We start from the raw sequence: 25,483 nt of genomic DNA, 5'->3' as shown, positions 1-25,483 counted from the left end.
TGTGTCCTAGCTAGTGGGACGCATCCCAGTGGCCATGAACATGTGCAGCTGCTTTTGCAAAATRTGCTAATGAGGAATAAAAGCAAATTACAAAAGCTGGCTGGAAGTTAGATAGTAATACATAGACAGAGGAAATAGGTTGTTTGTATTTCCCATTGCCTCAGCCCTGAGCACTCCTCTGAGGCTAGTTGGCAATTTCTAGATAGCAATACACTCCGATATTGGGCTTTCATGTTATGGTGGGCTGAAACCTTGAATGGTTTTGCCCAGGAACCTCGAGCAAGGGCAGCCYGAGATCCTCTCATCACTGCCAGGACAGAGTGTCTCTCAGAAGCCATCATAAGCTTGCTTATGCAAATATGACTAAAATGAGAAGGGGATATCTTGCCAGGTCTCATCCTTGTTCCTCCCTGACCACTGCCATCTGCAGAGATCTGCTCGTGGGAAATCAGGGTAKATATGTGTAGCAGGATGGACATATAAACTTGCCAAAAGGCGAATATTTATGCAAAGGGCCATTCCAGGGAATGAAGACAAGCTGCAGATGGAGTGCTTATGTCAATCTGCTGGCTCCTGGCAAGGCAGTATGGTTTGGGTCAGACTTCTCCCTCCTTTATACTGAGTACTACTTTGCCCTGAATATAGTCCAATAAAATCTCTGGGACTACAGTGAGCATAGTGAATGACAGGAGCACAYTGGGCAGGCACCTACATGTTCATCGGTTGATTAAAACTGCACAGTTATAACCTACCTCCTTTCACGCTGGCAAAGGGATGGATTCCAGCACGAGACAACCAGTTGGCTTCATCCAGCTTCCGGTTTTCACCGAGGTCCATCTTTGATCTGCAGCATCAAAGATCTGCTTGCAATGCTTCCTGCCGCGCTCTCTGAGGAATAACCAGAACATACTCTGAGTGGCTGTTGTCATCTGCTGTATTGCCAGCTGGTGAGAAGCTTCCCTCAGCACAGGAAAATGTCAATATTTTAGGGGAAAAAAAAGAAAAGAAAAAGRTCGGCAAAAAAATCATATGAATCACAGAGAAATATTGGACCAAGGAATAGCTGACTCCGCCAAGCCTTGACTTCTCATGTTGAGAAGTATGCCTCCTGCATCAGAGGGCCATCAATGCTCGGACTGTTTCCAATTTCTATTGTCAGTCTGACTAATGCTTAGGAATTCCTAATCCCTTACAATATCTGCAAGGCCAGGGTTTTATTTTTGAACAAGGTAGTGTGCTTATGAGGGCAGTAATCAAAACTCTCTGTTTCAGTTGCAYTCTGTGTACATGTTCCACTTGAGTGTGCTTTGCTCTGCCCTTTGCAGGATGAAAGTTGATGATTTAAATCATGAGCTGCAGCATCTGTAAGCACAGCTGCAAAAGTAACAGTGGTAAATATATAAGCAAGAATTTGGGGTTTCAAATTTTTCAGGGAACGGGCACCACTGGAGCAGCGAGCCTGATGCATCAAACGCCCCAGACTTGCAGGGTGGCCAGCTCAAAGCATTGCAGAGGGAGCAGAGGTGCTGGCTTTAACTCGCATGTCTGAGCGTGACCATGATTATTAGTCACACAGCACTCAGTGCGAGCGCTGCTGGTGCCGTGCTGGGCCCAGCGGACAAGCCTGCCGGGTGCTGCCCCGCTGCTCAGCCCTTGCAGGTCTCTGATTCTGGCGTAGTGGCAGTGAGTGGTCAAGGAGGAGATGGCAACCATGCTGCCTACCACATGGCTGCTCTGGGACTACAGTCCTCCAGGCTGGGGCTGGCACAGACTCGCTATACTCAGCCTCTGACTGCCGGAAAATAGATTTTATACTGAGAAATGAGACCTAGCCATATGCAGGAAAAAAGAGATTTCTTCGGTATATTAATGCCAGAGATGCAATGAAACCATTGGCTGGTTAAAGCCTGAGTTCCTAACCTCAGTAAATCACTCTCTGCTGTAGTAATTGAATTATTCACTGTCTGTTGGCCATGGCCTAGGTTTGCTACAGCTGGAAGTCTATAGAGATATGCAGAGACAGAGGCTCACATTTTCCCTCCTCAACCCCTTGGACACTGATGGGGTAGACACATAGTGGAGCATTTCAACCCTTCTCTTCTCCCTAAAGTAGGATCACCTGGATTTGGGAAGGACTGGAGTACAATAAAGAGTCAAAACCTGCTAATTTATCAAAGAAGCATGTAACGAAAAGTTACTGCTGAGCTTTTCTTCCCTCTGCTGAAGAGGAGATAACAAGAGAGACTTTCCCTGTCTTTGTCTGAGGCAAACTCAGATCACAAATGGCACCAATGGATTTGACTTCTTGGTGGAGTGAATCCCCGGGACTGGCCACACTATTTGGAGGGGTTTATTATGGTGAAGCCCTGCCATGAGCTGAGGGTATTGCCTGGMTGTCGTCACCATTGCAGAACAAAACCGGCACGTGGGACTGTCAGAGCAAGGCTTCCCATGAGCAGCAGAATACACGTGGGCAGGTTTCCTACGGACCTGTGGCCTGTGTTCCCAAACTCCACATTTTACAGATCTCTCCTCTCCTTCTCCCGACATCCCTCACCTTTTCGTATGGGCAGATGATGGCCTGTGCAGTGGCTAGTCTGAAATGTGCTGATGGCTTATGTGGCTGCTTCATTCTCTGCACTTGTTAGTTATCGGAGTTTTTTCTTCAGGGAGGGCTCTAATTTTGGTCTTTCGGTTCTATCCATTTACTGATTTTCATTACGCTTGCTGGAATTTAATGCTGCCAGAGCCTTGAAACCAGAAGGTTGCTGGGAGGAATGGGGAGATAAAGACTGAGGAACACAGAGGCAAAATGATCTCATCAGCATCATTTCCTCAGGACCTCAGGAAAAGAAATAGATGGACAAGCCCTGTTTCTACTGCCCGTGCTGCCCGTGCACGGGAAACCCCAGCCAGCAGTGTGCCGTGTGTCCCCGAGCTCCAGCCCAGAGTGCCAGAGACATGCGGGCTGCGGGAGGAGGCTGGGCCAGCACCGAGGAGCCAAGTCAGCGCGTTGTGTCTGCAACTCCGGTGGAGCACAGCYGAAGCCCGTGCTGCAGAGTGTGCTGCCCGCTAAGCCTGGTGTGTGCTCATCAGTGGCGAATCACAGCCGCTACCTGGGCTTTCCTGGCTGGGTAGACACGTGAGAGGTCATTTTATCTGTTTTCTTGCACAAGAGCTTAATTAACTAGAATTCAATGCTTATGAATATACGTGTGTACCAACTATACCTGCATCTACATAGCCCGGCAAAGCAGCAAATAGAACAGGTCATTGCTGCATGCAGACAGGGGTTGATCGCTTTTTGGTGTAGTAAATTCACCAGAGGTGCAGTTATGGGATACTGAGACTTCAAGCAAGTTTGGTTTGAGCATGGAATTGGTTTTAGCTGAAAGAGAAGAAAAAGCATTCTGAGAAAAGCTGTGAGGCTCCGTTGTGACATTTCCAAAATGAAACATGTTCTGTTGTTCTTTCAAATGACATTTTCAGCTTGAAATTGACCTATTTTTTTTCCTTTTTTAAAAAGATATTAAAAAAACTCTAAATAATCCCAAACCAGAATATTTTATGCAATGCTTATGGAAAGAAATAAAAAACCTGAGAACTGAAAAGAAAGGAAAAGAAACATTCTCCTTTAGGGGCTGACCCAAAACAAAAAGTATTTTCAGTTTTTTAGCTCAGCCACTAAAATGAAAGGCCTATTATTTCTGCAGCTCCACTACTGAAAAGCATCTAATAAATGCATTCTGTGGGCAATTTATTMTTTCCACCTGCTAAGAGAGAGGTTTGTCTGTGAGTTCAATAAAAACAGAAGAGAGAAAGAATGAAAGGGCAATTTATCAACACAGCATAGAAGATAAAATTGCTTTTCTATATTCACTCATTTCTCAAAAAGAAGAAAAAAGCAAACTGCTGAATCTCAGCTCTTTGTCTTCTGCCCTCCTCTGTTCAGAAGCACATAAACATGAAATCGGACAGACACGAATCCCGAGTGCCCATCAAACAGAAAGTTAATCACAAATGTAAAACTGTTGACTTTGCTGATCCATGARATCCAACCAGTGTCAGAGAAAGAAAAGCCAAAATTTATTAGGCCCAATTATCCTGGCACTAAGAAATGACTAAAAGATCATAAATCCCAGTCTTCGCTGTAGCTCTCGCGCACCAACCCATTGCGTGAGAGAGCAGCYGAGCTCGGGGCGGCAGGGCGTTCTGGTGCTGGGTTGCCAATGTTGGCACAGGGGGTCCAGGGCTCATATCCCCCTAACAGCTCACTGAGAATATCAACASTTGTGACTACGTTAACAGGAGGTCTTCCTCCCTCCAAAGCATGATAGTAGTAGCATTAGGCAGTGCAGGACTATAACCACAGAGTGTCGAATTACGTATTTCTCTAAAGGATTGCTTTGCACTTGTAGGAAAAGGGATCAGGGGATGAAAATGACTGGCAGGAACCAGAGCATACTAGCTGGAATTAATGTTTCTGCAACAGATTTCCTGMTAAATGCAGAGTTGAAAAAAGAGGTGTTGCCCACTTCACCCTGGTGCTGTGAGACCTGGGCCTCCAAGCAGGTGCTCTACCTCACTCTTTTAGGGACAGCCACCATGAGCCGAGGAGACAGAGCAGCTCAGGTGGCAAACAGTACTACATGGATGACTAATGTGCTCTGCCAAGGGGTTATATCCTCCACATGAGGCTGTTGGAGGGCTGGGACAGATGGTAGGGCAGGAGAAGAACAGAGCATGGCTCTGCATGGCCTCTCTTTCCCATAGCACCTGCCTGCTGTACCAGTGCTGGTGGGAAGCCTGAAGTCCCATTCCCCACAACTATGCAGAGTTGTATTCCCTCATACAACCATATGTGGTTGATGCCACATCAACCAACTCAAAATAATTTCATTCAGTCTCTCCTTGGCTTACAAGTCCTATTTTGCTTTGCCAAGCCTTGCTTTACCTGCGCAGTAGGGCAAATGCCCAGGCCTGCTCCCTGCATGGAAAACTCTGTGGCAGAGTGATGGAGCAGAAGGTTTCCAGTTTCACAGATGCAAGCAAAATTTGGTGCATTGAGAGAGAATGTGATTTATGCTCTAGCTGAAGAACTCAGGTTTGTTGCAGTCAATAGTCAATGCCTATTACCTCTGTAATTCAGAAACAAAAATCAAACACCAATTTTTCAAAAGTGCCTAGATATAGATCCTATGTAAGATCTTCATTTARCATAAGAGAAGCTCATTTTATGCACCTATATCACATCTTCCGTGAGTCCTCTAAAAAAGCAAGACAAGGAAAGACTTGTCTTTCCTGACATAGCTTCAGGATATATGATATCCTGATAAGAAAGAATAGTAGGACGGGAATTTGAGTTGAGACACCTTTCACTTCCACAGCTTTCATTATACCTCAAGTAAAATCCAAACAGATTGCAAACAGCTGCCCCTTTTTGGTCTTACCTATAAAGCTCTTCCTAACTGCATAACAAAACAGCGTAACATTGGAATGATCATTTCAGTAATATTTTACAACTCCTCTAATCTGTAAGAACTGGCTGTCAGAGAACAAAGGTCAGTTAAGCTTCTCATCTGGAACATTTCCAGTTTAAAACAATCTGCCACACAGATTCTCTGGGCAGTAAGCTGCTGCACTTGGATTTTTTTTAGTACCACAAACTGCAGAATTCACATGGCCAGAACAGCAGGAAAATAAAGTTAATGACTTGAGACTAACCCAGATAGACAAGAGATTAAAGCCTCAAATCCTGAATACTCTATCATGCTGGGGGTTGATATTGGAAGAAAAGAAGAAACAGGCAGTGTTCRCCCAAGAATAGCCACAAAATGTGCTGCATCTACGTGGCTCACCAAAATAAGACWTTGCTGTCTGAAGGTGCAGCTGTTGCAAGAAGAGTCTCCTATGTTCTCTGAGCTGCAACATCTCCTTACATACAGTTCAGCTTCAGAGCTGTTGGATGGGCTGTAGCTGGATCAATCTGCTTGGCTAGGAGGAAAAGTTAGCTGCATCTTTTAGAAGCCATAAATTGGAGGTGATTTTCACAGTTAGTTGAGCATGTCTGGGCCTTTCCTCCCTTTTCCTCCATGGGGAATAAAAGACGATATATTTTCATGAAATGCTGAATCCAATCTAATCTTGTGCAATGTTAGGTGTAATGATCACTGCACATCAGCTTACTGGTCTGAGCCCTCAAAGGGCCGTACAGAAGCACCTCATGTTTTATTAATTAATAAATGATTAATTTTAATTAATTTAATTAATATATGATTAATTAATTTTAATTTATTTAATTAGATCAACTACCTGTCCAATGACTTGTAGAAACTAAGAAGAGTTCACACTTTTCAGTGGAATCTAGGCTTTGGGGAGTTCATAAATATGGGATGAACAGACTTGTATCTGGGAAGTGGAGCAGCACCAAGCCAACTCAATGCCATTTAACAGGGCAGTGGCAAACACCAGGTCAGGCTGGGCAAGAGAAAGGACTAGGCAGCYGCTGAGGAGCCCACCAGGCAGTGCAAGGTTGGTAGATTGTGTAGCAGAGGATGATCTGCTCAGAGCAGAGCAGTGTTAGGCATCGGCTCTTGGCAACAGAGAGCAGGACTTRGAAGAAAAATCTTTGTTTCTGCTCATGCCACAAACCTCGCATCAGGGACCAGTCCTTACAAGTGCTTTTTTCTGGCAAGAGAGGGCACCAATCCTAACCTGTACCACCAAGCAAGTTTGTAGGCTTTGGGCAGGACATTTTGTCATGCCAAAAGGATGAGGTGGRCAGCCAAGAAAGGTCTGAGGATGAGATAAGAAGCAGGAGTTGAAGAAGGGAGCTTGGACTGACTGGAGYATGACTGAACAAGAGGGAGGGAGCACAAACAGCCTGCAGAAGAAGACCTCCTTCGGCAGCCCCCTCCTTGCAGCCACCAGGTCAGGGGTTAAACACCAGRAAAGAGGCTCCATTTCCTGGGCAGGCCTGTGGGAATGGTGAAGTCCTGAGCTGCTTCCCAGTGCCAYACAAAAATATAGTTTTATTTGAAATATATTTAAACATTATATTGAAATATCCACCTCCACGCTCACAGAAATGATACACAAGTCCTTACAGTACCTAAATGGTAATGATGTGAGGCCTGTAGACTGTAAATGCGTAACAGCRTGAGGCCCAGACCGCATCTTACAGGAGTGGTACCATGACTCCCACATCTGATACAGGTTGTTCCAGTTTTGCCAATACAGTTCTGGCAGTGAAAGTCACAGTGTGGCTGCACCGGTGGTGGTTAAAACCAAAATGCTTCTACAGGTAGATGCAACCTGCTTCCCTGAGCTGGGACRAGCCATGCTCTGCTCTGCCTTTATTCAATGAATCCAAAGGAGTTAAAACATCCCCTGACCCTCCGTGGCTTTTATGTGAGACTTTTATGTGTCAAAAAGGCCTTGCGTGCCAAATCCGAGAGCATTACTGAGGTGAAATCACATCGCCTGGGCAAGCACCAGCTGCTCTTGGGCAGGAACCCTGCCCCAGGAAGGAGTCAGCTTTCTAAACCTGCCTTTGAACAGTTATTCATCTGCCCAAGGGCAACGCGAGGCAGATGGGAAAAGCCAGACCAAGCTTTGCCGAGGCCAGTAGGAGTCRAATCGAGCTTGAGTGGGAGGTGGATCAGGCCTTGGGTTGGACCATCTCAAACCCAGAGAAACCACGGCCAGCGCGGGGAAGCACTCACGGTACTAACCCGCTGTCGCTCTTTCCAAACACCTCAGCTTGACTGCTGCATTTAATCACCCTCTGCAGCTCTTTACTGCCTTTCTCGCGAACATTCGCCTTTAATTAACCCAAAAGGTGACTAATGAGCTGTTTGCTAATGCCGTCATTCAAAAAGCTCCGTTTGTAGCTGGTACTAAAGAGTTGTTTCTTACAAGAGCGCAGGTTCAGCCAGCTGGCACAGGGCACGATCACAAGCTACTTACATGATCTCAGGGTAGTTATCTCGAGCTGATACTTCATTAATCTAATCTTACTACAGCTAAAGGAGATAAAAGCTGCAAGTTTACTCGCAGCGCGTGCCCACGAGGACAGCCCGCGCGCTCCCGTGTGGGGCCCCTCTCTGTCCGCTCGCCTCTCCGGGAAGGCAGCACCCCCGGGAGCCACGGGGCGCGCGACCCGCRGGGCGGGAGCGGGGACCGGCCGTGGCGCGCGGCGCCTCCGGGCAGACCCCGGTGCCCTTGCTCCCGGCACGGCTCGGAGGCGCCGGGGTCCCGCAGCTTTGATAAACCCTGGATGTGACAAAGGCCGGTGGGGAGACCTGTCCCAGTCTGGGAGCAGTGGAAATACTTGCAGGTTGGTGGTTTCAGGTCACCAGTACTGATGAGGGACAGGAGCTAGAAGCTCCTGTGTGTGGTCTTCTATATCCCGTTGAGTATAGATTGAAGGTAGAAAGCAAATAAATAAATGCCTGACTATTTAGTTATCATGATTTCACTTAAAATAACTTATCTCTAGCTAAAAGCACACAGAGAACCAGGAACTGAAGTGAAAGCTTTAAAAGTTTTGTAGATACTAGCTTTAATTTCAACACAGTTCAGTTTCCTACTCTACCTCTTGACTTTTTCAAGGATTTTGAAACCGTCCTGAAAAGCCTCACGCGTCAGCCTGAGGAATCGCACAGAATCGCAGACACGAGGAGGCAGCCTCACAGCCTTGCTGCCACCGACCACAGCTTTTACAGAGAAGTATATGAGGTTCTGGGCACCTGTTTCAACCTGGCAAAGGCCAGATTTGGGGTGGCTTTAATATCCTTAAGATCTGTAAGGTCCTCCAAGTTACTGCACAGAATAATGAAATTGCTACTATCTCTTATTTTCAATTTTCTTCCAAAATCAGCAAATTAAATTGTAAYATAACTATTCAAATGTTAAAATCCTTAAAGCAAAAACTGTGCTTTTTTTTATATCATCTTTGACAGAGCTATCTGTGCCAAATTAATAATATCAAATACCACAGCATTTCATTTGTACTGGTTATCTTCACAGGCAATTAGATGCCAGGTTATTTTAGCCATAAAAATCACTTATCTATTTAAGAGATGATAATTTCTCTGTGCTGTTTGCATGACCTCTCAGAAAGCACATGACTTTTTTTTCCCCTTCATGATAGAGAATCTTCCAGCCTTAGTCTGAACAAGATCTTTCAAAAAGCAGTAAAATACAAAGAGTAAGTCTTACCTCACAAAATGCCCRGGATTTCTCTGGCAACAAAGACTGTCTGTGCCTCGGTACTGCAAGACCAAAGATTATTCTTTCTCAGGGAGATATCTGTCCTTCAGTGGGTAAAGACTCCGTAAAAACTATGCAGCCATTGCCCGGGCTTGCTTTGGTTTGTGTAGGTAAGTCACTGGAATTCAACCGTTCCTGTGTGTTCAAAGAGCTTCAAAATGCTCTCAAGCACCTATCAGYGCTGTGATTCCTGCGCGTAGGTGAAGTATGCATTTGTCTTCCTGAGTCATATAATTATCTTTGGGAAAGTAAGCCACAGAAGTGCAGTGGCGAGGGGAAAAAATATTAAAAAAGCAGCTGGCCATTTAAATTCCTGGAAGCTTCACAGTGCTCTACAAGGAGTTCTCATCCAACAGCTGCAAACTGACTACAGCTACCAGGACTTTTCTAATTCATGTGTCCCCAAAGATAAAAACTAATAGAGAGGCTGAGTTGTCTGCTTCGGTTCCTGCATTTCCCAGTGTTTTCAAGCGGCATGTACAGTAAATGCTATAGAGGAGCAGTGACACACTCAGAAAAGCACCCAAAGCACTAGAAAAGCTAATCTGAAGTTCAGTGGAACGCACATGTTACGGGACAGTCTCTGACTGAAAGGAAAGGTGGAGAGAAGCAGTTCCTGATGACTGCCTGTGAATGGAGGCTGAGTCATCAGTGTTACAGACTTTAAAAATTATGTGATACTGCAGTGTCTAGGCTAGTTATATCTTGATAAGGATGATGGGTGTCTTCCTGGAATTTCTCTTGAGTCAAAACCACCTGGAAAAAAAGTGACACCAGCAAATGGATTTTTGCTATGATCAAGCACCAGCTCAGGTAGTCTTGGAAGAGGGTGGGTTAGATGAGCGCACAGTGAGGTGGATTGAGAACTGGCTGAARGGCAGAGCTCAGAGGGTGGTCATCGGTGGCACGGAGTCCAGTTGGAGGCCTGTGAGTAGTGGCGTCCCCCAGGGCTCAGTACTGGGTCCCATCCTGTTCAACTTCTTCATCAATGACCTGGATGAGGGGACAGAGTGCCTCCTCAGCAAGTCTGCTGATGATGCCAAGCTGGGAGGAGTGGCTGACACACCTGAGGGCTGTGCTGCCATTCAGAGAGACCTGGACAGGCTGGAGAGCTGGGTGGAGAGGAACCTGCTGAGGTTCAACAAGGGCAAGAGCAGAGTCCTGCACCTAGGGAGAAATAACCCTAGGCACCAGTACAAGCTGGGGGCTGACCTCCTGGAGAGCAGCTCTGCAGAGAAGGACCTGGGAGTGCCGGTGGATGACAAGTTGACCATGAGCCAGCAATGTGCCCTTGTGGCCAAGATGGCCAATGATCTCCTGCGGTGCATTAGGAGGAGTGTTGCCAGCAGGTGGAGGGAGGTGATCCTGCCCCTCTCCTCAGCCCTGCTGAGGCCTCATCTCGAGTCTTGTGTCCAGTTCTGGCCTCCCCAGGACAAGAGAGACATGGCGCTACTGGAGAGAGTCCAGCATAGGGCTACGAGGATGATCAKAGGGCTGGAGCACCTGCCCTATGAGGAACAGCTGCGAGAGCTGGGCCTGTTTGTCCTGGGGAAGAGAAGACTGAGGGGGGATCTTATCAATGTGTATAAGTACCTGAAGGGAGGGTGTCAGGGGGATGGGGACAAACTCTTTTCAGWTGTCCCATGTGACAGGACAAGAGGCAATGGGCAGAAATTGAASCACAGGAAGTTCTGCCTGACTGTGAGGGGGAATTTCTTCCCTGTGAGAGTGACGGAGCCCTGGACCAGGTTGCCCAGAGAGGTTGTGGAGTCTCCTTCTCTGGAGATCTTCAAGGCCTGCCTGGATGCAACCCTGTCTGCCATGCTCTAGGTGACCCTGCTGAGCAGGGAGGTCCCCTAGACTAGATGATCTCCAGAGGTCCCTTCCAATCTTACTGATTCTATGATTCTAAGAGGAATGAAATACTACGAGAGAATAGGATACCATGCAGGTGAGCTTCCCAGAAAACCTGCACATGCCATGCATATGTGAGGAAAGAAGTCTGTGAATGGAGACCAAATAATAAAGGGAGATCCTTGGTCACACCATCTTCCTGCAATGGAAAGATATGTGCTAATCTGCTGCCATGAAGGAAGCAGCAGATGTTCACATAGTGCAACATTTTGTCAGATTTGCAGTTTTTCCAGATATTTCATATAAAAGATTTCTCAGTAGTGAAGCTCCAGGTCACCTCAATTCATGCATGAAAATAGCAAGCTCATCCGAGCATATGAAGTCTAGCACCTTTCATCAGGTAAATTAGATCCATAATTCCATCCCTTTGCTGGTGCACCAAGACCTAACTAAACCTCTTTTTAGTGAGACAAATGCAAMCAGATCTTTGTTTTTGTTCCATCTCCCAAAAGACAAACTCCATTCATGTTCATTCTTGACAGCTTGTGATACAGTGGAGGTGATTTCAAAATTATGAGCTCAGCCATGAAAACCTTTCAGCCATCAGGTTAAACAAAAAAAATCTCATATCTAGGAGGCAAACAGCTCCTGCTTCTTGGAACGCAGGAGCTTAAAACATTCCTGTGCAGTGAATGAGAAAAAGAAATGTTCTGTACAGGCTTTGTGCCAACTCTCTATTCAATGGCCTTTGCTATTCTCCAAGCGTAATTCAATTTTGTCACATCATCCTGGCTCCAAGGATGGCTCTTGATTCTCATCTTACATTCTCACTCCTGTGAACTGCCTACATTGCCTACTACCTCTGGCAGAATCTACTTGTGCTTGKCACCCTAATGTGGCATAGCACAGCATTGGTGGGTTAGGATGCTGCCAGGCACAAGGCTGTTTGCAGGCTGCCTGCACKGCAGATGTGTGTTTGGGAAGCAAGTGGATCTGGGAGCACCAGACAAATCGCAAACRTCTCAAGTTCCCAGACTTCCTCTGTAGAAATGTCCAAATTCTGGTCAGAAAGGAAAAAGTGTCTGAGCAGCAGAGACATTCTGGTGTCCAGTGAGGCACCAATTAGTTTCAGCTGAGATTACATTTGGTGTCTGGTGATGTGAAAGGTTTGAGCTATGTCACTGCTCTGTACAGGAAGGGAAATGACAGGATGAGCTAACTCCAATCTGATGTTTGGGCTTGCTGCCACAGCTGCTGCAGGAACCAACCTCAGCCCCCAAACCATTTAGGAGATCATTATTTCCATTCCCGCCTTGCAAGTTAACAGATACTGCCAAGAACCGTCAATTTTAGAAAGGATTTAGCAAAGTGTTCCTCATTACAAGGAAAACTCCACCAACAGATCAAACTAACAGCAAGGTAGGCCAGAATGTCAGTGCAAGAAATGTCATGCACTAATGTTTTTGTCCCCAATTTTTCCCCCAAATTGTAACATTTCTCAGGCAGCTTCTAAATTTGGCATGGACTGCAATAAGGAAGAGAGAGGACTCACAGAATCACAGAATGTCTGTGAAGGGATCTCTGAAAATCAACTTGTTGAACCCCTCAAAAAAGAGATTTGTGTGTGACTAATGGCCCAAATTTTAAACTATGGGCCAAATTCTGATGTCTTCACTCCCAGAGTGCTCCATACTAGTCTGTGAGTTGAGAGGAGTGCTAAGAGATGCCCTGAGGCTGTCCTCAAGTCCACAGCCTACGAGCACACAGGAGCAGATTCAGGCAGACCCAAAGRTCTCCCCCCGAGCCTGTGGGTCCTGATTGCCAACGACATACCTAGGGGAGCTGGGATGTCCCCATGCRGCCAGATGGATGGGCTGCAGACTAGGCTAAGAGCAGTCATAGCACAGCTTGGTATCAAGAGAGGGAATATGTTACAAGCAGTCGGCTGCAGAAGCATGATGTAATGGAAATGTGTCAGTATGTGCTGGCTTTCACTGTATCTAGATCCAAATCCAGACCTTGTTCCAGTCCTCAGTGCTGAGACTTTGACTCTGTACTGGGAGACACTGGAAGAAACCACTTAGTTTGGATAGAAATCAAGTTTCAAGTGTCCCTGCAGTTCAGTGTTTGCAGTAGAGGTTTTGGACTAAGCTCGTTTAAAAATATTGTGCATAGCAGACTTGTAATTACAGAGACACAGAGTTCTGACAGCTTTTCCAGGCCTGGTAACCCAGGGTGTGCACTAACTCTTCTTCTCAGCATGTCTGTGTGGAGCTGCAATCACTCAGCCTAACGTACAGGCACATTTGTTCCTACACAAACAACAAGGTGAACCAAAACCATCTTGATAAAGGTGAACAGCAGATGTTGCATAATTCACATAGTTCCACATTTTCTACACAAGTGAGTCATTAACTCCCCACCAGATTTACAACAGGCTGTGCAAATCTGCTTTGCAGACAAACAAAGCACAACATTATAGTCCAAATCAAACTTGGCCCTTTCCCGCTTTGGACTGCAGCATCAAGAGGAGTAAGATGGTGATGAACATCAGGTTGCCTAGTGGCACATCTACTGTGAAAGACTTTCTCCAAGAAGCAGGGGGTTTTCTCCTCTGTCCCCAGGCCACACTGGCTTACTCAAAACTTTGTAGGGAGAGAGTGTCCTAGTGGGTGACTCCAGTCTCTCTGTCCCTTTCCTAACCACAGTGCCTGAGCCAAAGGGGGCTTCTCCAGAGTTGAGCAAGGTAAAATGGTGCTGCAGCAATATTTTTCCTGCTCCCTTCTCCAGTGCAAAGAATGTGTTGTCCCAGCCGGTTCATTAATCCCAGAGGCTGCTATAAGCTGCTGGGGTTTTAGCACAACCGCAGAGCCTCGTGGCAGTGACCTGGTTTATCCCTCAGTGGCACGCTGCATGCTGCCTGCCTGCCTTATGCTTTTCTCCTTCAGTAACACTCACAGGATTATCTGAACTGAGCAAGGGAGAGGAGAGAAAGGTCGTTTATAGGAAGATGGAAATAAGTCACAGGCAGTGGGGGAAATCTCAACTTATTCATCAGGGAGAACAAGGATGGCAGCTCTTGGGTTACTTGGCAGGGAGGAGGTGGGAAGGGAGAGGAGAAGAGTACATGAAGCTTCAGGGCCCACAGGAAAATGAGGCATGTGCCAGAGAAGGGTCTACAGCTGGAGTTTCCCAGCATGGCACCAACATCTGGGCTACCTGTTCCTCAGGCTCTCAGGGCAAGAAACCTGCCCTTCCTCACAGGGTGGCTGCAAGACATTAGGGCTTGCTTCCCTGAGACCTSGCAGGCGTGGGCCCAGCCTGGACACCACCACTGTCATGGTGCTCCTCAGGGCCCATCCCATCACCTGAGGGAGCAGGGCACTGGTGGCTGCTGGAGCAGCTCCAGTCCCAGCATCGGGCACTGCTGCAGGGATGGGGATGAGCTGAGGCCAGGCTAGGTGGTCATCTGCAGGTTGGGGTTGTGTTCAGACCTGTGGCCAGGCAGGTGCAAGCCTGTGACAGGGCTGGAGCTGGCACTGCTACRGYGATGTGGGGCAGGGACTGACAGCTCRAGACAGGACAGGGTTGGCAGAGGCTGCTCAGGGCTGTTATGGTTCATTGCTGCCCTCAGGTCCCTGACATGGGGGTCTCAAACCATATTGTGGTTCAGCTCCTGGTCAAACTCTCATAGRGTTACCTCTAGCCCCTGGACTGATCTGGGAGCACATGTTAACCTTGCTGTGAGACCCAGACTGCACGTCTCGGGCTGCCCCTGGCCTGAAAGCATTTCATCTACAACAAGAGGTGTGTGAGGTGCCCTTTGTGTATTAATTAGGTGAGACTTGTTTCAAGACTTCTACCTTTTATCACAATAATTTGTTCCCCAGTGAAGCTCAAGAGCAGGCTGAGGAAGTTTTGCTCAAAAGACTGAGAAATTGTTTGGTGCAATGGTAGTGAGTTAGGACATGATCTCTGCTGGCAGACRAGAACTATTAGAGACTTTTGTTTAAGACACACTATTTTTCAGTGGACTGAATTAGAAAKTAAATATATATAGCACTTTCTTTGGAGGGCTAAAGCCAGAGGAGAACTTCTTCAGAGAAAGTTTCTTTTGAGAGTGTCATTATTTGCTAAACAAAATTAGAGCTCCTGAGCAGAAGGAAAAAAGAAGGCAAATGATATCTTCTCAAATAGTTTCCCCAGGATCATATAAAAGCCATAAAAAGGTTAATAAAGCAATGGTCATGCTGGCAATTGGGAGAGGGAGTTATATAGCAAAAAACAGACTCAGAGATGAGTTCTTTGGCCCATGTAAAGGATGTAACATGCCCTGTCCTCCACCCCATCCGGTTGGCATAATTGGCTCACACACTGGYGTATGGGACCCCAGACATGGTTTGGCTCCTAACCCTTTCTCCTTCAGTCTAAGGAGAGCCCATCACCATTGCTCCACACACCACTCCCTTTTGCACACCCACRCAGAGCTCTGACCTTCCTGAGTTCCAGGTGTTTCACCATCCGAGGGCAAGCCTGCGCTGGCCCACACCAACTCACCTTCTACCTGATGAGCCTTTCCCCAGGCTAAAGGAGCGTTGTGTTAGGTGCTTTCCAGAGTCCCAGCTTCAGTCCAAGCTCCTCTGTTCCTACAATCTCTTTCTGGAGCCAGTGAATGAGAAGACTTATTCGGTCCTCTGGCATCAGAGACCCCCCACAGGGACCTGACTTCAYGATCCTGGAGCCATGATCTGTGCAATTACCTACCTGGCCTTGTGGCACAAATATCAAATAAATGCACAAAGGACTGCTCCTTGCTGATTTTTTATGGGTCGCACATAAAGCTACCTGGAGAGACAAGATTTAGAATCTATCTTTCTTGAGTAGGCTGGGATAGTTAAAGAACAGGTCAAATAGGATTATGAAATGACAGTAAAATGCAGCCTTGCTCATGTCCATTGCACAAAATGGAGTGTGCACACCATGCTGTGATGATGGGAAAGAGAAACAAGTTTCCCTTCTTTCTCTAATAAGAGAAATAAGTCTCCTTAYGCTCCAAGATTTTGGTTTTGATTTATATGGATATTATCTGTGGTCCCTACAGRGAGGGGAGAGGAGAGGAGAGGGAAAAGTAGAAACACARTCAGTCATGACACAGACCATGTCTTGGCAGTGGGGTCAAAGAAATGCAGCTGTTAGCTGCTTTCTCCCTTTCACCTCCTGGCTGCTCACTCTTCCCTGCAAATTATGCGGTGAGACTGCTGGTGACTATGTATTGGTCATCTCCCTCCCAGCATCTTCTTCCTCTTCTCAGAGCAGGAAGGTCTAGAGTCRTCTGGGGGTCTTGTCTGGGTCATCTCGACCCAAGATCTCTTGTGCCCACAGGAAAACACCCATTTTCTCCACAACAAAGCAGGGACAGGGAAGCTCACAGACCAATGGAATTGGATTTTCAAAAGAGCTTGCAGGAGTTTGTACCTCAGCAAAAACAAAGCTCCTGACTCTCCTCAGCACTTCTGAGTCACTGCCCAATTGCCGACAGATGGCACAGGAGGTGTCCAGAGACGTGGAGTGTACATGTCTCGGCAGGACAGTTAGTACTTGGCACTAGCACACAGGGCTCAGTTCTCCCTGGTCAATCCAGGAGCTGCTGGTTTCRTGCTGCAGACTCATGCTGGCCCCGCAGGGCACGCACCACGCAAGATCAAAATACTTTGTCTCCCACAGAGCAGGTCCWCCCTGAGGGCCTACCTTGGCTGCCTGTGTGCACATCACAATTACCCAGAGGCTCTGTGCTACGCTGCTGATGACACCTTCAAGCTGGGGCTAAGCCAGGTCCTTTTCCCAGACCTGTTCTCTCACACACACAACTCCTACCTTCCATTTCTCCAGACAAAGGCTGTCTCTTAGGCATCACCAGCACAGCAGCCTGTCTCCCACTTGCTGGCCTGATGCATCAGGCCCAATGCATCACCTAAATGTGCATCTGAGAGAGTCTGAGCAGAGTTGCAATGGTTAAGTCATCAACTCCCAACCTGGGCTTGGAGAAGCCTTGCTGCAAAGCACACCTGCATTCAGCCTAGCACCATCACCCCAGTCCTGACGCCAGCACAGGACATGTCTCAGCCTGAGAAGACTTGCACAGTCCTGCTGAGAAGGCACAAGCTGAGATTTTTGTGCCAAGATCAATGTCTTGCTTGGAATTTTTGATCAAACAGCCAGGCTCAGTGTAGCAGAGGCCACTGCCAGCCTGGGAAGAGATGCTCTTTCAGAGTTACATGAGGAAGCCAGCACAAACATTGTTCAGAGAAAGGCTTTCACATTCCTCCTCCCCATCCCTTTCACAGGCATCAATAAATTTGCAGGCAGAGCTTTCTACTTGCGGCCTGAGAGAGAGCAAGTCACTTCACTGTGGAATAGGCTGCTAATTTGGCACTCAGCAGATYTGAGAAAGGCACAACTCTAAGCCGCTGCCATAGATTATGCGAGCAAGGGCTTAGCCACAGTTCTCAAATGTGATACGGTGGGGAAGAGAGCCCTGTCGCCAAGTCTCTGGTCTCAGCTCCTTCATTTCTTCTGAAAATTTTAGAAGACCTTAGGTTTGCTCTGCATCAGAACAAAACTAAATATTGAAACTTCTAAATATCCCATAAAACAGAAATGTCATTTTCCAGCCAGGTCTACTTGCCTGCTTAAAAAAACAAAACTRTCTCTACCATAAAAATATTAACATTGCAGTGACATTTGAAATGTGAAGCAGACCAACTCCTCTTCTGCTTTCACATCACTGGTTGACTACTCTTTAGACTTTCATTTTGTAGCTATCAGGGGCTTTTGATTTATGTATGCTATTTAAATTCCCAGCAAGGAACCAAAGTAACAATCAGCCATTCCATGATCTGGTGATTCACAGGAGACTCTGACAAACACAGTGATGCCATGTAACCGCTATGAGTTATCAATGAAGAATGACCATAAAGAAAGTCTACTCAGGTCAACTATAGAAGAACAGTGTCTAACAAGATGTGTCCAGCTGTATCCTGGAAACGGAGAAGTTGAGTGATTTAATCATTCCATGGGGTCATACACAGCAGATTATTACTTTAACATGCACATTACTGAAAAACTCATCAGTGACCCATCATTCATGGGTATGACTCCAGGTGTTGGGCAAAGACATGGAGCAGCACATTGGTATGAGACCTACTCAGGTAGACAGCGCTCTCCCAACTAACTTGCAGAGATGCCGAGATGGTGGACCAGGCTCCCAGTTGCAACAAAATGTGTGTGTTTAGGGGGGATAGCTCTATCTTTTTACTGCATGATACACAGAAATTCACCTAGACTCATAATCCTAAACACTGACATGTTTAGGATACTGCCAGTAAGTTAAGCAACTTCCCTGTGGCTTTACAATGCTCCCCGGTACTTCTACCTGCCTTGGCATCTGTGATTCGCTAGTCAGAAACAAAGTGGACTCCCGCTCTTAGAAAATGTTTTTTGCTATCATTCTTGAATGAAGAATAAACTTTAAATTTTATGGAATATGTTCAGATTTGCCCAACCCCACCTTCCCCAAAGAAACCAACATGAAGCCACTCTTGGGCCTTTTTTTATTCTTACTGCAATCCATATACTGGAAACACGCCCTGTGGGTGCTGAGCAAAGAAGAGACACCTTATTCCAGGGCATGGAGCTATCCCATGACTCTTCCCCAAAATATGGTGCAGCAGAAGGCARCCTCTGACTGCCTTTCTGTTTTGCCTCCTTCCACTGACCACGGCCAGCTCTTATCCCAAGCTCCCCACCACTCTACTGCTCAAAGGAACCTGCTGGCACAGCTTGATTTCCGCACAGCATTTCAGTCAGTTCTCTACCTACTGAATATCTGCAAAGCTAGCTTCTGCTCTCCTATTAGGACAGTGAACCATAGCAGATGTACAGCTTGGGTTACCTGAAAAGCCAGAGTTAAGGTTTTCCCCAACGCTTTCATGAGGGTTGAAACATTACGTGTGATCTGCATGGGAACTGGAGAAGATATAATCTACCTCTTTTGCCCCTACAGCAAACTATGAGGCTTTGCAACAGCCTGTTCTTAGGCCTCTATGGCTTGTGCTGTAGCAGTGGGGTTTTCGCCAGTCTTTTTTTCCTCRGGTGCTGGAGTCTGCACACCACCAGCCTCTGCAGTTTAGTTTTCATTTATGTCAGCAACAGACAGGACACAGAGGTCCCAGAGGTATTCCTTTTCCATCAGAGCCTTGTCAGCCAGGTTTACCTGATGGGCCTTGCAAACCAGAGTCGGCTGCATTTAACACGGCAGCATCTCCCCCCTCATTGCCTAGAGCCAGGCTGCAATGTTCTGATAAAATGTTTTTCCCTGGAAAATATCAATTCATTTTTCCCCTTTTTTTTCAAGATTATACCACTTTCAACAAAATGTCTGCCAGGAAAAGTTTCTCTGGAAGGAGTTTTTAGTCAAAATGTGGAAAAGCCACCTGGGAACCGCCAACAGCTAGTGGTTAGGGCATTCTGCTGGGATGTGAGATAGCCTGTTTCAAATAAGGAYCTTAAACTTGGGCTTCCCACATCATTAACCCCTTGATTATGATCTCAAGCTCTCACTCTCTTTCCAACAAAATTAATAAATCAAAAAATATAAAGATGACGTTTGGTCTTTCTGAGAAGTAGGGAAAAAAACATAAAACTCAAAAAGCATTTCTTCCCAACCACAGCTTTGTCTGTTTTCCTTCCAGGTAATTTTCTCCACATGTTTCACATGATCTTTGCATGTCCCAAACCAAGGTATAACCGTCCACACTCTGGCTGCTGTCTGGCACTCAGTTCTGGAGGAGGTGAAGGGCTACAGGTTATGTCCAACATTTAACAACCTGAGGCTAGACAAAAAAATAAAGAAGTGATCTTCTTTGTTCTCTCCTAACTCCCACTCAAGCCTTCTGCACAATCATGTCCTGCACAGTCTCCACCCATCCATGTACCTTGTGTAGCAAAACATCACATGTGGCTGTGGTCAGCTGTGTCTGAGTTTTCCCTATTGATACCAAATGACTCTACCCCCRCCCAAACACCTTCATATCAAAACTCTGATCCCTCTCAGCTTGTTCCTGTCACCATTTCTTCTGAACTGATGTGGGAAAGCTCTTTACATCTGGAACTGTTTTCTGTTAAAAATCCATACAGCTGCAAGCACTGTGCTCCACCAAACAGAGCTGGATGAATGAARAGAGAGGCTCAAAACAGGCAACAGGATGAGAAAGGTCATCCCATTATGGTTAGTAACTTCTGACTGAAAACAGACACTTAACTGGGAAAAAATTTCTGGGTATGGCCTCCTGAGACAGCTCAGGGAAGAAGCTGTTTGGTGAGAACTTGTCCTCTACCAGTAACCCCATGGTCAAATGACTGTCCCAGAGCACTGTTTCTTCCCTCCCAGAGAACCTGTGGCTGTACCACCCACTGCTCCAGAAATGTCAGAAGGCATCAGGTATCTGGGTAAGAAACAAGCCCATCTCTCCTCTTGGTGCTCTCTGTGTAAATTATGATTTACTGAAACTGATGTCACACATACCTGTCTTAACTGTTTGGCTAGAGAGACCCTGGAGGGAGGAAAGCAAACCCAAATCCTGCAGGGGTACTCCAGCCGCTGGCTCTTGGGTATGTGAAAGGGAAGAAGGGGGACAGAGGAGAAGCTGAGGGTGGTAGCTGCTACTCTTCCAAGGTTTTTTGTGAAACAAGCTCTTCTGTTTCCCTTGTTTTCCTTACCAGCRCCCAAAGTGGAACACATTAATCCCCAAAGCGATCCAACATTTTGTTTTGAACAGAACTTTCTCTTCTTTGCTTTGCAATTTTAATGACAAAAACCAAAAAATGTTACATTCATTTAAATCCAAACCAAAGTGGGTTTTTCTTTCCCTTCCCAGTTTGTCAGTTCAGCAGCCAAACCCAACAAAGCAATTCTAACGCCTGGTCTCTGGGCACTACTGGTTCAACAAACAATGTTCTATTTTCACCTTACCTTGGGAAGTCTCGCCTTAGTAAAACACTGTCGGTCGTATCCAGTTCTCTTGCTGTGAGTTTAGCCAGACCCCATTTGACTTTTAGTGCCAAACTGTGGTACCAGTTCACCTGTACAACAACATCTCAGAGATTTTTATTATAAAAATGGGCATCAGGCAGCATTGCTTGGGACTGGATTCAAATCTAAGTGTTAGTGGAGTTATTCCTGGCTCATATCTATGTGTGTGGGGGCAGAACTCAATGCAGGGAGCTAACATGAGCCTTTGACATCACTAGTTAAATTTAGGGGATTAACATTGTCCTAAAATGGTCTAGAGGAAGGCTACTGCCTGACTGGCAGGGGAGGCACAGCACCCTGCAAGCCCCTTCCACCCAAAGCACAAGGCAGGACATGGGGCCAAGAGTTTCTGTATCGACCACGTTGCTGCACCGCGTCACACCTTCAAAAATAAACCCACAGCAAGGTACTCAGTGCTCAGCTGCAATGCGAAAGCAAGCAATCTCGCTGAGGTTGTCTTTTGTGGAGGGAGACCCTTCTCGTGGGGCACACAGCCCCACAGTGCTGCTGTGAGATCTGCTGCAGGAGTCTCTCACAGCTGCCACTGCCCCTTCACCATGGCCAATGCGGCTCTCACCAGCCAGTGCAGGAGCCAGTCACTCTGAAATGGTTCCCCYAGACAGCCCTGAGATGAACCTGCCTTCGAAGGAGAGGAGCAGGGAACATTCACAAAAGAGGCAGCTACTCCCCAAAAGACTGTGAAACACCCAGAGGTAACTCTCAAATCTAATTTCTCTCCCTTTGGAACAGATCATGCAACATAATTCTCCGTGTCTTGTGCCCTCTAAAAGGGAAAGATTCTCCGCGGGTTCTCACTGGTTTCCTGCTTACACGAGAGTGCACAGAAACTGGCCGAGTATTTTTTACAGGCTGCCAACAGCCATACACAAGGTGGCAGCAGGACTGTGCCCAAGCCCTGTGCATGGGTGACTCCCAGGGTGGCCTGGGACAGCACTCACATCTGATTTAGCACGTAGTAAGTAGCTGCAGGCAAGTAGTGGAGGAAAGTGTGAATATGGCATTTTTAGAGGTAGCTGGTACAGGCATCGGTGTTACCGTTTCACTCCTTTCTCTAAGGGAGCGTTACCACATCAGGTAGTTGCAGGGTAATCTTGACATCTCCCTTTCTCTACAATACGAAATTCTCATTAGTCATCAGTCTGTGAGGGTCTGTGAAATGCTGTACTTTAATGACATTTTTAAAGGCTCATGCTATTGCCTGGGATACTCAGATACCTTGGCGGAAGGAGCCTCTAACTTCGAATCCCAAGTTTATTTGTAGTTTGGAGAGGTGGGTGGAAGTTGTAGCTGTGTAAATGCAATTTAGGATGGTTTCGACAGATGATCTCTGTACTAATGTAAGATGGTTTCTACAGTGTGTCTCTCTTGGAGACTTTACCTTTGCCTCTTCGACTCCTCGCTAATTCTTACAAAGCCCTCTCTATTCTCTGGGTAAATAAAATCCCAGGGAGCTGTTACGATAATACCTGTGCATTTTCACACTCCTTCAGTGTGGAGATTGTGGGAGACTAGCCTTTTGCATGGCCAGAGGTAGCAGCTCAGTTTCTGACGGTAGCATCTTGCATGAGCAGTTGTCTTGTTTTGCTGCAGTCCTGTGGCTCATAAATCATGGAGACTAGAGCACTTAGGGTGCAAGTAAAGAGCCATTTGTTAGCTTTCCTGAAGGAATGGCTGTGCCACCACTGAACAGCTGGTTGAACAGTAGTCATGGAAAGAAATTCAGAGTTGTCATGTGAGAAAAAAAGATCACCCTTAACTGCTTTCCTGATACATCTCTATAACCCACACTAATACTGGCCAGGAAGGCCAATGGTCTCCTGCGGTGCATTGGGAAGACTGTTGCCAGTAGGTCAAGGGAAGTGATCCTGCCCCTCTACTCAGCCCTGCTGAGGCCTCATCTCGAGTACTGTGTCCAGTTCTGGGCTCCCCAGGACAAGACACACATGGAGCTACTGGAGAGAGTCCAGCGTAGGGCTACAAAGATGATCAGAGGACTGGAGCATCTGCCCTATGAGGAACGGCTGCGASAGCTGGGCCTCTTCAGCCTGGGGAAGAGAAGACTGAGGGGGGATCTTACCCCAAGGTAATAATTATAATGTACCTCAAGGGTATGGGGACAAACTCTTTTCAGTTGTCCCATGTGACAGGACAAGAGGCAATGGGCAGAGATTGAAGCACAGGAAGTTCCGCCTGAGCGTGAGGGGGAATTTCTTCCCTGTGAGAGTRACRGAGCACTGGASCAGGTTGCCCAGAGAGGTTGTGGAGTCTCCTTCTCTGGAGATATTCAAAGCCTGCCTGTATGCAACCCTGTCTGCCATGCTCTAGGTGACCCTGCTTGAGCAAGGAGGTTGAACTAGATGATCTCCAGARGTCCCTTCCAACCTTACTGATTCTGTGATTCTGTGAATATGAAAAGGCAGAGTGGAGCAGACTGGTGGCCCTCAAGTCCTAGTGATACTTCAGAACCCAGGAGTACACTAGCATAATCTGACCTACAAATTATAGCACTCATTAAGGTCTCTTAAGTATTAACGAATTTTCCTCAGATCTTAATCAAATCTATCTGGAAAGTCTGGAAATGTTGTCGTCAGCATTTCCAGCTTTCCCTGTCTCCAGGGGAATAGTGACCATAATTTCCAGCCTATGGAGGTTCTTTTCTCCTATGGGACRTGGAAGGTTCGAGTTCAGCCCTGTTCCTGCACAGTGCTGCCCCGAACAGAGGGCAACGATCCTCGTGGATGCTTCCCAGTGCAGGAGAGGGGAATCAGATGTTCACCTCACTAGGTGGAGAGCTGTTTCTCACGAGAAATGGAGGAAGTCAAAGCAGTTCTTAGACTTCCCTTACAATATGCAGTGTAATTTTTTTAAACTAGCTTATAGAAGGATGGATGTTCATTACAAAAAAAATGAAATATTTCTCATTAAAAAAAAAATCTAAGCACTTTTCACAGAAAAGCCAGTGTGTTTCACTCTTTGTTCTGGTACAAACATCTAGCACCTTGAAGGATCAGGTACCGTCTCTTTCATTTTACTTGCAACATTTCTACTTTTGCAGCTAGACATTAATTTACCTGTTTAAAAACTACCTTTCAATGTGCTTCAGTCTCCAGGTTTTCATAGTCTGTGAGTGCTGAGGATTTTTGCTGCAACTTGGCTCTCCAGTTAGTGAGCAGGATATAGTGTTGCTCTCTGGATCAGTCACTCTTCCATCCTTTTTCATTCTCACTTTGATTAATGCATTCTTTTTGTTGCCACTTAGACCCAGGGACATATTTCAAGTACCTTCATCTTTCCATCTCCTGTTGTAATCAGTGAAGTTTCTCAATCACTTCCACTGGCCCAATTAGCTCTGCAGAAAAGGATCTGATTCTTATACTTTGCTCGTGGAAGTACTTGAACATAATGAACTCAATAGAGAATAGTGATGATCCAAATACTCACTGTGAAGACTAGGTCCATGGAGGTTATTTACATAAAAAGTATTCATTAAATTAAACTAGGAACAAGCTATGGCTGGAACAGAGCTCTTGGGTCATCATATTCCTTTCTGTCACCAGGAATCACATTGGGAGACYGTTTTTAACTGATCAAGGTATATCTCAAAGTTAGTTTCATCTTCTGTATCCATTTATTGTATTAGAAGGATATTCTAAAACCGTGCTCTTCTGATGATTGCACCATTTCTTCTCATTCCCAGTCTAAACACATTCAAGGGTAGTTTAAATCTATTTGTTCTTAAACCTATATTCTCTTTTAATTTAGCTCTCTTCCCTGCCCTTCTCTGTCTCAAGAATCTATTTTGAAAGATCACAACCCACATACACAGCTGTATTACATATTTCAGCTGGTATACACTGTCCCCCTAAGGCTTTGACATGCAAATATTCATCTACTTAATCATATTCTAACATGTAGGCCTATTAAAATTAATGGGACTACTCAGAAATAAATGAAGCATAGCTTTGCATGAAAATTGGCTGAGTAATTAACTTCATCTATATCTAGTCTGCATCTAAAAAGTCTATGCTGTTTTTAAGGACTATAATATATATTTTCTATCAAAAAAAATCCTTTCAATTTTCTTCTTTCATTATGAAATGAAAGAGCTCTATGGCAAATTAATACAATTATTTAGGTTTAAAAGATGCTACGTGCATTTCTAAAGTCGCAGATGTCTCAATAATTTTTTATTACTCTTAAAAAAGAAGAAACCATATCTAGCAAAATAGTAATCATTACATTGCA

General features: G+C 46.0%; 1 protein-coding gene across 2 annotated transcripts in view; it reads right to left on the bottom strand.

Annotated features, from left to right (window-relative positions):
- AMOTL1 (angiomotin like 1) overlaps positions 1-21,277 on the bottom strand; it is a 108,323-nt gene extending 87,046 nt beyond the window's left edge. The window contains exons 1-2 of one of the 2 annotated variants that reach the window (XM_085310265.1): positions 21,158-21,277; positions 753-888 (exon numbers count right to left, since the gene is read on the bottom strand). The gene's annotated coding sequence lies outside the window, so the exon portion shown is untranslated. Of the gene's footprint in view, positions 1-752; positions 889-9,222; positions 9,368-21,157 lie in introns of those variants that run through there. The other variant, XM_085310264.1, reaches the window with a different exon arrangement.
- Positions 21,278-25,483: the final 4,206 nt, after the last annotated feature.

Source organism: Rhea americana, unplaced genomic scaffold, assembly GCF_003343005.1.
Source record: "Rhea americana isolate MKP2758 unplaced genomic scaffold, rheAme1 scaffold_314, whole genome shotgun sequence".
Taxonomy (NCBI): domain Eukaryota; kingdom Metazoa; phylum Chordata; class Aves; order Rheiformes; family Rheidae; genus Rhea; species Rhea americana.
This window is presented reverse-complemented; position numbering and strand designations above follow the sequence as displayed.